Genomic DNA, 14,064 nt, shown 5'->3' with positions numbered 1-14,064 from the left:
TATATAATCTCAGGTTTTGTGTAGATTGGTGGGTTCATGATGAAGTTATGGCTATTTTTGAAAAAATAAAATAAAATAAGGACTAGGGAAAGCAAAAATTAAAACAAATTTTTTTATTTTTCTGTTGTTATAAAAATTCGTATTTTAGGGTTTTCGAGGTAGGAATAACGAATATATATTTTGTTTCTGCCAAAAATACAGTTCATTAAAAGTTGTGTTCGGGAAAGATCCATTATGTATAAAATTCATTAATATTTTGTATTCATCCATTATTTATTATTGCTAACAATAAGTTTATTATTTGTTTTTAAATAAACAACATTAAAATCAAATATTCAACAATTAATCTGTGTTTTATTATTTATATGAAAAGATCAGACTAATAACGAATGTAATAAAGGGGATATATAAAAAAACAACTATAAAATTCTTTAAAACAGATTACGTAACAGAATGAACTGAAAAAATAACCAAATCAATATATATGATCTTAATCTTAAATTAAATGTACCATAGTAACAAACTGAATTCACATCTAATCAATATGAAGAATAAAATAGAAATATGGGATAAAAAAAGTGTGATTTACAAAATAAATTGTCAAGATTATAACCAAATATGTATAGAGAAAAAAAACATGTAAAACTCAGAACAGAATTAGTTTAATATGAAAATAACTACAAAAATACTAAAATTAGAAAGGTAACAGCGCTTGCATATCACAGCAATAAAAAAAAAAAAGCACAGTTTTATTTTAAAAATGCTATGATTTAGGAAAATAAAAAAAAACAAAAAGTTAAAGAAAGCCAATTAAAGTAATTCTTTCTCTAGAATCTTATTTTTCAATGGGAAATGCTAAAGATTTTTGTTTCCATGCTAGCTTTTATGTAACAAAACATATAAAAAACACAGTTGATTAAAAAACTGGCCTAAAAAATATAAAAATAAATTACGCAGACATAATTAATAAATTTCAGTTGAAAGAATTAAAGAATTAGGAGCATTATTTCAGTGTGATAGTGGAAATGAAAAATATAATTGTACTTTACGGCATTAACTAACTAATTTATTGATGTAAGTATGTTACTTCAATTAAGGTAATAATGAAAACCTATTATGTATTTTATATAAAAGCAAAATGCAATGTATATTTTATAGGAAGGTAAAATTTCAGATGGATCGGACTAATGATGGGGTAAGAACTATAGGATTACAATAAAAACTTTATATGAACAAAATGAAATTTACTTTAGAAGAAGAATTTAAAAAAATTCATCATTTAATCTCCGTCATGATATTTCAATGTGGATGTGACCTATCTGATAATAAGTCAATTTATTTGTACATTGACCTAATAAGTTTAGTCAAAATCGTTTAAGCCTTTTTGGAGAAAATTGAAAAAAAAAAAAAATGTGAGAAATTGATATTATGGAGTGGTTCTGGACATTCGATTTTTTTTCGAAAAAGTTGCTGTCACAGACATATACTTTAAATCTGTAATTTGAGTTTCATACAACTTTTTATTTTTGAGGAAAACTGATAACACACACACAGGCCATTTTGAAAGATTAGGCTAATTGGACACAAGATTCCTCAAAAAATGTTTTCCGCTGAAAACTCGAATTATAAATTATGCTCGATCGCAATACATTCCCTTACTACGTATACCACATATAGGTAAGTGAAAATAAAACTATCATGCATTTGCCATCGGCCATCCTTGGCTTTGCTCAAAGAAGTCTTAATTTTTATTTCACTTGAATTTGAAAGCAAATTCATAGTTCACCCAACGATGATTATCAGAATTCGAATTTACCTTCCAATTTTTATTAATAATTAAAAAAAAAATTTTTCTTGACTCGATAACGTTTATTTAGTTCTATATTTTATTTATTTTTAGATGAGGAAGTTAACTAAAAAAAAAAAATTGAAAAAAAGGCAGTAATTGAATAAATTTATGCTATTCATTAACATTTGAATAATCAAACCGGAATATAATATAATTAAGCTTTGCACGGGGGTGTATATCTCAATATATTTAATCAGAAATAATAATTGTTTATTTCCTTGAAATAATTACTTTTACATAATTAGTTCGTTCAGTGCGTACCTTAAATCATGTTCGGAATGTATAAATATAGATATTTAATTTATTTTGTATTTCCCGTACAAAATCGGCATAATACGTTTAACTTTAAGAGACAAGCTTTCAGAAAATTAAGTACGGTCCAAATGCTTTGTTTAAAAATTTTAAAATAAATTTTCAGGGAAATATTAGATTAAATATATTTGTTTTTAATAATAAATCGTCATCCTACGTTTATTCTGCTTTAAATACCTCTTAATACATTTATTTTTTTTTTGTGAGATTCAATTTCTTTTTTTCTAATTAGATAATAATCATTAAATAAAAATTTCAAGTTTGGATGACCCTATTTTGGTTATAGTACTATGAAACATAAAATAACTACTTTTTATTAAGTAACTATTTTCATATTCTAATAATATAAAAGAGTGAAAACTGAGCAAGAGATAGAATTGTAGAATATAATTGAAATATTCCATTCACAATGACTAAACGGATTAAACGCGTTTGATGTTAAGAGTTTTTAGATGCCCCTACAGTTCTAGCCTATAATCCTAATAATTTTTATTATTTTATTATAAAGTAGTAATTTTTTGTATAATGCAAACTGTGATTTTCTACTTATTTGTCCATATAATCGTCCAAGTCGTTTAAGTTCTTTCAAACCTATTAAATGTCCCGAAAGGCACTTGGGAACGAAAGGGGTTTTGAAGATATGTAATATTCAACCATAAAAATTCCTACTATGTTATTTCTTTGTGAAACTTTGGTAACGGGCTAAATGTTCCAGCTATTACATTAAACTTCATTATTGTAATGAAGCTCTAAAAACTTGAATCTTAAAAGTAACCGATTACTTACCAGTATGCTGGTTCTAAAACTATCATTTCTTCACAGTATGCAAGCAATATGCATTCTATAACGATATATGTATATAATTAATCATTAAATAAACTTTCTGCTACTACATATTATACTTATTAGTACATTGTAAGAACATTGTTTGCCTGTTTTTAAATTTACAATTTATTGTTCTTTTATTTTAGGATTTTTACACTAAAAGTATCATTTTTCCTAGAGCCTCAGACTTTGCTAAGTAATTGGGAAAAGTGTTAATATAGCATTTCACTCCTTTCCCCAAAACGAGGAGAGAGCCTAGCTCTGGAAAATTTCTTCCGGGGGTCCGCTTCTTCGCTAATTGAAGTTAGTGAAGATATTACCCTCACTCCCCTTTGACTCGGAATCTATTTAATTAACAATGGACGTAGCAATAAAGTAGTCAGTTGAAGAATCTGGAGAAAAGAAATACAATCCACGGGCTAATGGAGTTGTTGGCTAATTAAGGAGGACTCTTGGTGAGTAGAATTAATAAACCTTTGAGTGGGCTCCAATTAACTTGTAGCCTCCTAGAGTCTATTCTAAAGTGTTTTACAAATTATCATTAATTTTTTTTTTATTCCTGACTTAAAACTTCCTAGGATAACACGAACCTGAAATCTTCCAGTCAAATTATTCAATACAAAAAATAAGAAATGTTAAACCTAATACATTCAATATTAACTGAATGAGTAAATAAAAATAAATCTTTATTATGGGACACTTGGTCCCCTAAAAATAACGGTAAGGAACAGTTTTAGGAGCTTTTGTTATTGAAGCTGTTGAATATAATTAAATTGATCTGACACAATGTTTAAATAAATTAAAATATGAACAAAAATACATATTTATTTATCTATGCTTATAGTGTTTTCTATTATTTACAATTTCATGGAAGCTTGATAGTCTAGGAGATAGACATATAGTTGATGTTTGAATGAAGTTAAAGAGGAAAGCTTTACGGATGGATGTGAGTAAGGAGTTCCAAGATGAGGTAGCTTGGACAGCAAAAGATTTTTCAAAGGAGATAGTTCTATGGGGATATTGAGGTCGGTAGGTTGGGATCTTGTGTTTAATAGGTGAATGGATAAACGTAGGGTAAGGAGGTCAATGGTGTAGGAAAGTTTTTTGGTTATTAAGGTTTGAAATATAAATGTCCCAAAAGTAATAGTAATTTGAGATATGGGAACGCCTAGGAATAAATCTAATAACCAGTTCATTAGTCTTTTTAGTCTCTTTTCTTCTTCAATGGTTAGTCCTCCATGTAATCAAAATTTGGGAGAATAAGGGAGGATACTAGAAGGTGATAAGTACTTCGAGGAAATGAATCAAGGGATTTTAAGAGCTGTTTAAGGATTCAGATGGTTTTTCGAGTTATTTGTAAAATGTTGATATTGCAGCATATATTTATAGGTATTTTATGGTGTTTTGAAACTGGCTAGGTATGTTGTTGAGGCATAATAATGGATAGTAAGAAAGGGAATTAAGGAAGGGTTTGAATCGATGAGAATGGCCTTGATTCAGTCTCAATTTATCTTCAGAAGCCCAATGGCGTATATGGTCAATATCGTTCTGTAGCTTACAGGATGCATCGATAAAGTCAGAAGAATGAAAAGATAAATATATATGTAGGTCGTCGGCATACAAATGATATTGGGAGTGTTGGATAGCTTTAGGTTAGTCGTTTATGTATAAGGAGAAGAGGTATGGTGAGAGGGAGGAACCTTGAGGAACGCCATAAGAAAGATGTAGTGATGATGAGGGGGATTTGTTTGGAACAACTACACTTTGGAAGAGGAGAAAAATGAAGGAAAAGTTCAAGTAACTATTAGACAGGGAATGTTGTGCAGTTTTGTTAGAAGGATTGTATGATCAACTGAATCGAAGTCTTTTGAAAATCCAAAGAGGTCAAGGATTGTAATTTTTTATTATTAATGGAGTGATCTTCGCTATATTATTTAATACAAGCATAACGCTATGCCCTTAAGCATATTGCAGTTCAATATGTCGGGTTTAGATTTGAAGGGAAGAAATAGAAGAGATAAGATACATGTTCCTTATCCGTTTTCTTTTTTAAATTTTTATCTCGAAAAATAAAATGTTTGGAAAAAAAATGTATTCTTAACAAAATTAAATTATATTAAATTTTTAATCAATGAGGTTAAATAACTTTTTTTTAAAATAAACCATGTACTTAATGCACCCTATTACGTTTCCAACAGAACACTACACCATGACCTACATATCCCTTTTGTCCTTGACCTCATACTAACCAAATTCTTAAAATTCCATATAAACCTTTCTCACCATCCAATCCTTTGGTTCAAACCTTATCTAGTTCCACCCATCCCTAAGCCCACCTAGGTTGAAACGGCAGTGGCCAAGAGACTTATTGTAAATAAAAACTGAGAATTGGAGTTCTGGCAATGTTCAGATTCTCCACTCAAGTTGAGTGTTTGCGGCTTTAGCGCACTTGCTCAGCCTCCACTGGCTCACTGCCAGTGATGTGGCGAGAGGGATGCGCTGGGATCTTTTGAGGTCTGCTCTACCCCTCACACGTGGGGGATAGAGTGGGCTCAGGGATCCTCAGGTCGATTGAGTAAATATTGTATATGAGTACAAATGTGACTACAGATTATATTATTTTATCATTATGTTATTTTTTTCATACACATAGTTTGATTATGTTCATTTTGTTATTTCTTCTGTTTGTATATATTTTAAGAGAGTTTTTTTTTCATTCATTTATTTATTTATTTCATTTTATTTCAGTATGAATGTGATCATTCATCACCATTACCTATTGCCCACAACTGTGTGGCAGATTGTAATATCGATCAATAGGTAAAACGTATTTAAAAAAATAAATAAATAAATAAACCATGTAGCTTCTGATATATGAAGGAGACAGATATTTATTAGCCTAGTCAAATAATTAAGTTCATAATTTTGAATTGGAGCCATTGAAGATTGTAACTATTAATCAGTTCCTATAATTGTATAAAGATCGTGGTCCAGTTGGGTAAAAAAGACAATTTGGAGTAAATTCTCTCTCCTTCCATTCTTCCTTCCCTAGCCAGGGAATCACTTCCTGAAGTTTCCATGGGCATGATATTGAATTCAAGGGAAGTAAAAATGATTTCTCTGAACCCCAGGATAGAAAATGCACTTTTATGTGGAAAATGATCTCATCACAAAGGACAATAAAGCTCATTTTTTTGGTAAATCGAAAATGTGCAAAAATGAATTTTTCCAGCATTAATGTGGAAGTAGCCGTTGGAATTTAGAAAATAAAATATTTTAGGAAAGAGCCTACTTTTGAAAAACTGCAATTTGTATAATAACTTTTATTGGTATTGATTTGGCCGAAATAAGTTTTGTTTGATAGTTTAAAACAAAATAGAAACTACCTGCATAATCTCACTTTTTCTCAATGCCGAAATAAAGTCTATAAGTTAGGTATACAGCTCACAAGAATTGTTTCATGGGGGAACCAATTACGGTGAATCTGAGGGTAAGAAACCACACTAATCAACATGATTTGACACATTTCATTTTGCAGGTTTTTTTCATGCTTTCCACAACTGTACGACACACTGGTGGATGCCTATTATCACTTAGAGTGTGATTGGTTAGAAAATGATCATTTTTATTTTTAAATAAATGACTCAGATGGACGACTATATTTCTGATAGATTTATTTATTGATAGATATTACAATCTGCCACACAGTTGTGGGCAATAGGTAATATTGATGAATGATCTCATACATACTAACATAAAAAAATAAAATAAATAAATAAATAAAATAAATAAATAAACAACTCTCTGAAAATATATACAAACAAAAGAATAAACAAGATGAACATAATCAAACTATCTGTATGAAAAATAAATAAATAAAATAACATAATGATAAAATAATATATACAATATTTACACAATCGACCTGAGGATTCCTCACCCCACTCTATCCCCCACGTGTGTGGGGTAAAGCAGAGCTCAAAAGATCCCAGTGCATCCCTCTCGCCGCAACACTGGTGGACGACTATATTGATCGTAAAATAGACGTAGTATATGAAATTAAATGAAAAATAGTTTATTATTCTGGGACTGTGTCTCTTGAGAACAATTTTAAGGTTACTGTAACAATTATAAGGTAATTATAATATTACAATATATTGGCCAAAACAGTGTGACTGCACTTAATTGAAACTTACATTGACTAATTATAAATATGGTAGGTTTGGTGAACTGATTTTCAAAACAATATACAAAATTTGTACGATTCGTCCTAGCGTGTTATAGTTTCGTAATAAACTGAGCATAAATCTACTCCTAGCTATTAAATTTAATGTCACTAAAAATCCATTCTTTATATACTTTTTTATAACACGGCTTCAATAAAGACAAAAAAATGCGTTTTTTGCTTTACTTGTGACGTATTTCACTATTTAATCCTTTCCGATGAAGTAGATTGAGTTCGACACCCTTTGAAATTAATATAGAATGTTCCGATGAAAAGCTATTTACTAAGAATTTAAAATTTTATCCCAGTATGTGTTGTTCGGATAATTGATAAAGTAGAGTGAAAACGTTCCAGATGGATATAGGTCATAGTGCAATATCTTGGCCAGCTATCTTTGTTGTAGGGATGCAGAGTGAGAGATGATTGGCAGCTTAGTTCGCCTGTCGTGTCTATGGAAAAAGATGTACATAAAAGCATATATATTTATTTCCTTGCCTGTCTAAGATAAAAAAAAGTATTTTCCGGGAATAGTAAAATATAAAACAAATATCGGAGAAAAGTGGTTCTATAAGTCTTAGCCACCGCTCTTTATTTATAACTACTTATTGCGTGTTATGTGCGATAAATTCTGCGTGGAAATAAAGAAATCAACATAAAATATGGTAGCATTTATCAATTAAAGTTTTCTTTTTTTTTTATAAAAAAGTTCATAATAGATTAAAATTTTATGCTAATTAAGATAAAAAACAAATCATGAAAAAAGATTTCATTACTTAACATGTCGTGAATAAACTTTAACAAGCAAGTTCAAACTTCATTATAATATTATTTTATATAACTTTATACTTTTGTATTTATTACTTTTTTAATATATGTATTATTTCTATATCTTTTATTATCACTTTTATAATTATTACTCCTAGCCTAACGTATTTATTTATTTATTTTTATTGTACGCATGTATTAGAGTGCTATTTTGAATTTTAATTGAATATAATAGTGAACGACCAAGTTAGGTTCTTGTGTATATATAGTTTTCCTATATTTAAAATGTTAATTATTTTTTATTCTTTTGACTATGATTCTGTTTCAGGTTTAATAAAAAAAAATTATGTTCGGATAAGAGCGAAAATTGTAAAATTAAAATAATGGAAAATATATACACACATAAATGGAGAATCATTAAAAAAAAAATAGTGAAAAAGAATAACAAAAAATCATGTATAATTTTAGCATATAATTAAATAAAAGTCATACTGTGACTATTTATATTAATGGGTTTCAAAACAAATTGTTCTTTACTTATGTAAAATATGCTATGTATGAGGCAAACTAGTTTGGGCTGCACAAAATTTTTAATAAAGTGCTTTTCTCTCAGTAAACGTTAGTTGCATAATATTGAGTGTATAAATATAGTATAATTGTTAAAACATAAAATTAGTGATATACTATGAATTCATAATACAGATTACATACTTGTTTGAGAATTGATTTCGGTTATAAAACATGGCTGATTACATCGTATGGGTCAAATGTTTTATTAATTGCTGGAGGTATTTAAATTCATATTAAGTAAACAGAATGGAGAATCGCTCTGATAAACTTTTCATTCAATTGTCATTAGTGTGCCTATGAATTTACCATCGAAAAAAGTTATCAAACTAGTAATTAATTATGTATATTAATGTTATACGACTAATTTTAGTATTTTCTTCAACAATAATTATAGTCGTTTTTCCACATAATAATATATATTGTTTAACTAAATATACATTAAGTTGGAGTTTCTTACAGTTTTTAAAAATATTACAACGGATTGTAAAATTTTTTATGACTGTTTATCCTGATCAAAAGGTACATATAATTATTTCTTAATTATAATAAAAATTAAAAGCAAAGAGCAAAAATTACAACAATTGAAAAATGAAATATTAAATGATCAAAAGATTATAATTTTGACAATTCAGATGAGTTTTATTCAAGATATAAAATTTACAAATTTTAGGAATAATGATTTTTTAGAATGATGTTTATATAAAATAGGCACAGAGCTCGAAATGTTGTGTAACATGATAAAATAAATAAACAAATATGTAGGTTTATATTAATGAAAAAAAAATACAATTTGAAATACATTTTTAGAAATAATAGTTGAAAATTAAAACACCTAAGCTTAAATTGTTTCGTTAAATTAGTTGACATGTAATTAAGTAAGTATTGAGTAGAGTGAAAAAACATTTTGATTCATTTTCTTTGATGATATTTGCTTTATTAAATAATTTTATAATCAAAAATGTAAAGTATGATTGCTACGTAATGAATTCTGCAGTCTGAGTGACGATGTTAACGTATATTGTTGCATTTGACAAATATGCAACTACTTGTAAGTGATAAATATTAACTTAGTTATTTTTTGTGGTTAATTTTAAATCTCCGTACTGTATCCAGATTAAAAAATTGCTAGTATTGATTTATGCTATTTTAATACTGATATAAATGATTGAATCTTCTGATTTATAACCGATTCAGTCGTTAATTGTAAGATAGATTGTTATAGACAATATAACTTGAGTATATATTTTTAGTAGGAAGCCAAATAAGTATATGAATAATGTATATATTACATATTTTATATTTGCATTTTTTGTTTATATGATTTTAAGGCATCAGCCTCTTCGGGGTGATTATTGCCTTAATTTCCGAAATTTATATTAGACATTATTTCCTTAATATCCGAAATTTTTATTAATCCTTATTATCTTAATTTCCGAATTGAAATGTATAACTGTTGAAAAAATGAGAATTCGGGGTAAAATTTTATGATAATGTTTTGAGTGATTCAGAAATTAGAAAAGTTTATTTACTTTATTTTATGTTATGCTGCAAAATTGAATTGAGATTTGCTGGTTATTCATACAAAGATCTGAGGGAGTCGTATGCTTGGCATTCGGTTCAGATGTGTTGTACGGTAAGTCGCGTTCCGTAGGTCTGGGGGGAGGGGAGGGTAGGGTAGGGTGGGGAATCACGGGTCATAAGGTAACCATGGGTCAGGCCCCTATTCGAAAGCACCTCAAAATAACTCTTTCTCTGGGCACATTTCTAGTCGCTTATGTCCAAAGGGAGACATCGCTTCTGATTTCCTTTAATTTATTATCAGTAACATTTACCCACATATTATGCCATTTCAATTTAATTCTCTGCTTAATGAGGGCAATGAAGTCATCGAAAGGCATTCCGCGATATGGAATCCCTTCAGAATTCGCGACCTTCGCTGCCTGCTCAGCCAGTTCGTTACCTGCTATTCCGCAGTACCCAGGGACCCAAGGCAAGAACACAGAAATATCGTTTTTGTTGTCAGACTTTAATAAATAATTGATCTTTTGATTCAGAGGGTTCGTCGAGAAGACATTTTTTAAACTGAGTAGGACACAATGAATCTGTACAGATGACCTATATATTTTTTGTAGAAAAACATTTAAGCTCTTGTAGATTGCAACCATTTCAGCTGTATAGCTCCCACATATCGGCGACACCTAAGGAGTTCTTGGAGCAGTTGGAAGGGTCTATTTGCATTAAAGAACCTCATGCGAAAATGCTGCTGTGCCGGGTGGTGTACACGTAGGAATAATGAGCAAGTACCTCTCTAGTGTGAATGGTGTAACAGTCTTTTGTAGTAAAGCGGAAATCCAGATGGCTCTCCAATGATCGGAGGGGCAGAAGATGTAGGTCAGCACAAGGGAATAAAAAAAAAATGTGATCGTAAGCCAGAATATAGAAGATAATAAATAAAGGAAATCAAACTTTCCTGGAAGTAGATAGTTTAAAATACCTCGAAGGTACTGTAACCTCCATTAACGGCCATATAGTGTAGACGATCAAAGGATATTGCCAGTAAACTCTTTATATGAGTAACCCATAATCTAGCAATCACGGCAAATAGTAACGCAACAGGCCCTCTCGCCCTAACACAAATGCCTCTGTAATAGGAACTTGACCAAGCGGGAAACTGAAACTCAGATAGGTGAATAGAATTAAGAAGGCCATGGTGTTCAGCCAGTAATAAACTGAAATTCGATCGTCCAAGATTGATAGTGAAGGAAGTTTGGAGCCGTCTGTAGCTTTGGGAGTTGAGGCGTTGGTCTTTGCACGGTAGGTCACTGCAGTGGCGCCGTTTAGAATCTGACCTGGGAGTCGAGTTTAATTTCTGTGGTGGCCCCACGATATAAAAACTTGACACCTCACCATGCTAAGAATACAGTGGGACCCTGTAGATAATCCTCCCTCATATGTAAGAAATTCCCAGAAATTGGTCTTTGATAAAAAAAAAAAAGGTCACATTTATTTCTTATCTAATTGTAGCCTTCAGCGAACAGCCTGTTTCCCTTGTCTTCTAAATTGTATGCCTTTATAGTTATATTGTAAAAAAATATTTTATTAGCGAATAAACAGGCTTTTGATCGATTCTGGCACCCGGGACTGCTTTACAAACTCCCTAAATTCCTACCTCCTTCATACTTTCTCATCATTCGTTCCTTTCTCATTGATAGATTATTTCAAGTAAACCACAATGGTTCCTATTCATCCCACTATTCTCAGTCTGCTGGTGTTCCTCAAGGCAGTATCCTCGGTCCCATCCTCTACGCCGTCTATACAGCTGACATTCCAACCAATCCTAACACTATCCTCACCACGTATGCCGATGACACATGTGCGCTCGCAGTTAATAATAACCCATTAATTGTATCCCAAAATCTCCAATCCCATATCACAGCCCTCGAAGATTGGTGTCGTAATTGGAGGATTAAGATAAATTCCAACAAATCCCATCAAATGACCTTTACCCTTCGTCGTAAACCAACCGACTGCCCTACAGTTTCATTTAATAATGTTACTCTTACCCCTTTCGATTAATCTGGAATCCTCACACAAGACTGGAAAAACAGGAAACTCCATGTCTATTTCGACTATTACAGCACTTATTAGACAAACGGAAAACTTCCAACACATTACAAAAGATCTACATGACTGTAATAAGACCAATATGAACATATGGAGTTGAGCTTTGGGGACTAAAATAAATAAAAAATAAGTGAATAATTTTTCAATACTATAATTTTTGGATTTTTTTTCTTAAAATTAAATTAAGCTCTGCACTCATCAGCTGTAAACTAATAGTAAATAAAATATTAAAAATTCATTTACGAAAAACTATGTCAGAGTTCAAGTATAAACATTTCCCTTATTTCAAAATATCTACATATAATTTATATGTGATTTATTGAAAGGAGTTTCAAAGAGTCATTAATATTATATTAGATTGGTTTAGAAGTTTATAAAACTGGCTCAACATTGCCTGTAGGCGATGGGTAAAAGAAAATTAGTTAATGTCGAAGAATAAAAAAAAAAAAAAGAAAAAGAAAGCTGTAAGATTGTGATAAAAATAAAATCGCGAAGTTCCGGAGGTAATTATAGGGATGGAAGAACGCATGCGTGGACCCTGCGTGAAGATTCAGTCAGTTACCGCCTGTACCTCACACCGCGAACATCTCTGCCGCTCTTCGCTATCTAGACATCGCGACTCCGAGGTGAGGACTATATATATATGTATTTATTTTCTGCGAGACCATCTTCAGGTTGGTATTGTGCGCTATTTAAATGGAAAAACTTTCGCAGTCAACAAAACTGAAAAAAAAAAATAAAAGAATACTGAAAATAAAAAAAAAAGTTCATAAATTGTTACTTTTTTTCACTTTATTTCACAAACAGTCACAGGCTAATTTTTATTTTTACAACTAATGGTTAAATAATATGAAAAATTACAATGAAATAATTATTCGATAAATAATTTTAGGCAGCTGTACATAGAAATTTCCCTATATTAAATCTAATTTAATATTTATTTTTTTTATAACGACATTATTTTTCTTGAAATATTGCAATGAATTTACTTTTATACAAAATGTGATATTTCGTTACACAATTTATCATGTATAAACGATTTCTATTTTGTTTAACAAACTATAAATACAATACTTAATACATTACTATTATATATTTATGAATAAATGATTCCTGATTGGCTTCTAATTTTTTTTTTACACAAATTTCCAAGGAAGCTGATTTAATATTACTATTGAAATTTATTCAATTACAATAATAGATATGTTTTACTTTCAAAAGTAGTTTTAGAAATAATTTAATCCTAAATTACAGTAAATTAAAAATGAATACTTATTTACTTTTAATTTTAATTACTTTTATTTTTGTTTTGATTCGTTTTTGATTGAATAATAATCCAAGTTCTGTTTAATCTTTGTCTACTCTATTTTATCTAATTGTATACTGTTAAGATGTGTTGCATTTATTGAAACATATAATAATGAAAATTTATATTTTATGATTTCACATATACAAATAGTTTGGAAAAAATGGAAATTTGTATGAAAATGCAAATTATGAAAATTTGAACGATTTTTTTTCCCACAATGATAAAATAATCAAATGAAACCCTTTTCATAAAAAGTTTACAATTATATTTAGTCTCTAGTTTCAAACTACTAATAAGATATTACATACCGAATTTCGTTAACATTAAGCTGACATTAAAACAAAAAAAAAAATCATTAATATACAAAAACGTAGAAATATAAAAAAAATAATTATTAATTTCGTTTAGTTTTTTCATTTTGCATTCTTAATGCAAAAAGTATATTTTATTCATTATTCTATTTATGTCCCCAAATCTTTGAGAAAAAAATAATTTCAGCATTTTTAATATCTACATCAATCATTTAAAAAGTAGTTATTTAACTTTAGTTTATAATATATATTTTATATTGAAAATAAATTATAT

The 14,064-nt window shown here is 29.5% G+C and overlaps 1 protein-coding gene across 3 annotated transcripts in view; it reads left to right on the top strand.

The window, feature by feature from the left end:
* The window catches only part of LOC106688107 (acid sphingomyelinase-like phosphodiesterase 3b), a 940,469-nt gene that overhangs the window by 182,144 nt on the left and 744,261 nt on the right, over positions 1-14,064 (top strand). Inside the window, exon 1 of one of the 3 annotated variants that reach the window (XM_067053109.1) lies at positions 12,736-12,796. The exons of the other annotated variants lie outside the window; for them this stretch is intronic. The gene's annotated coding sequence lies outside the window, so the exon portion shown is untranslated. Of the gene's footprint in view, positions 1-12,735; positions 12,797-14,064 lie in introns of those variants that run through there. 3 annotated transcript variants of the gene reach the window in all.

This window comes from Halyomorpha halys, unplaced genomic scaffold (genome assembly GCF_000696795.3).
Source record: "Halyomorpha halys isolate HHAL.00 unplaced genomic scaffold, Hhal_1.1 Scaffold4.1, whole genome shotgun sequence".
NCBI lineage: Eukaryota > Metazoa > Arthropoda > Insecta > Hemiptera > Pentatomidae > Halyomorpha > Halyomorpha halys.
This window is presented reverse-complemented; position numbering and strand designations above follow the sequence as displayed.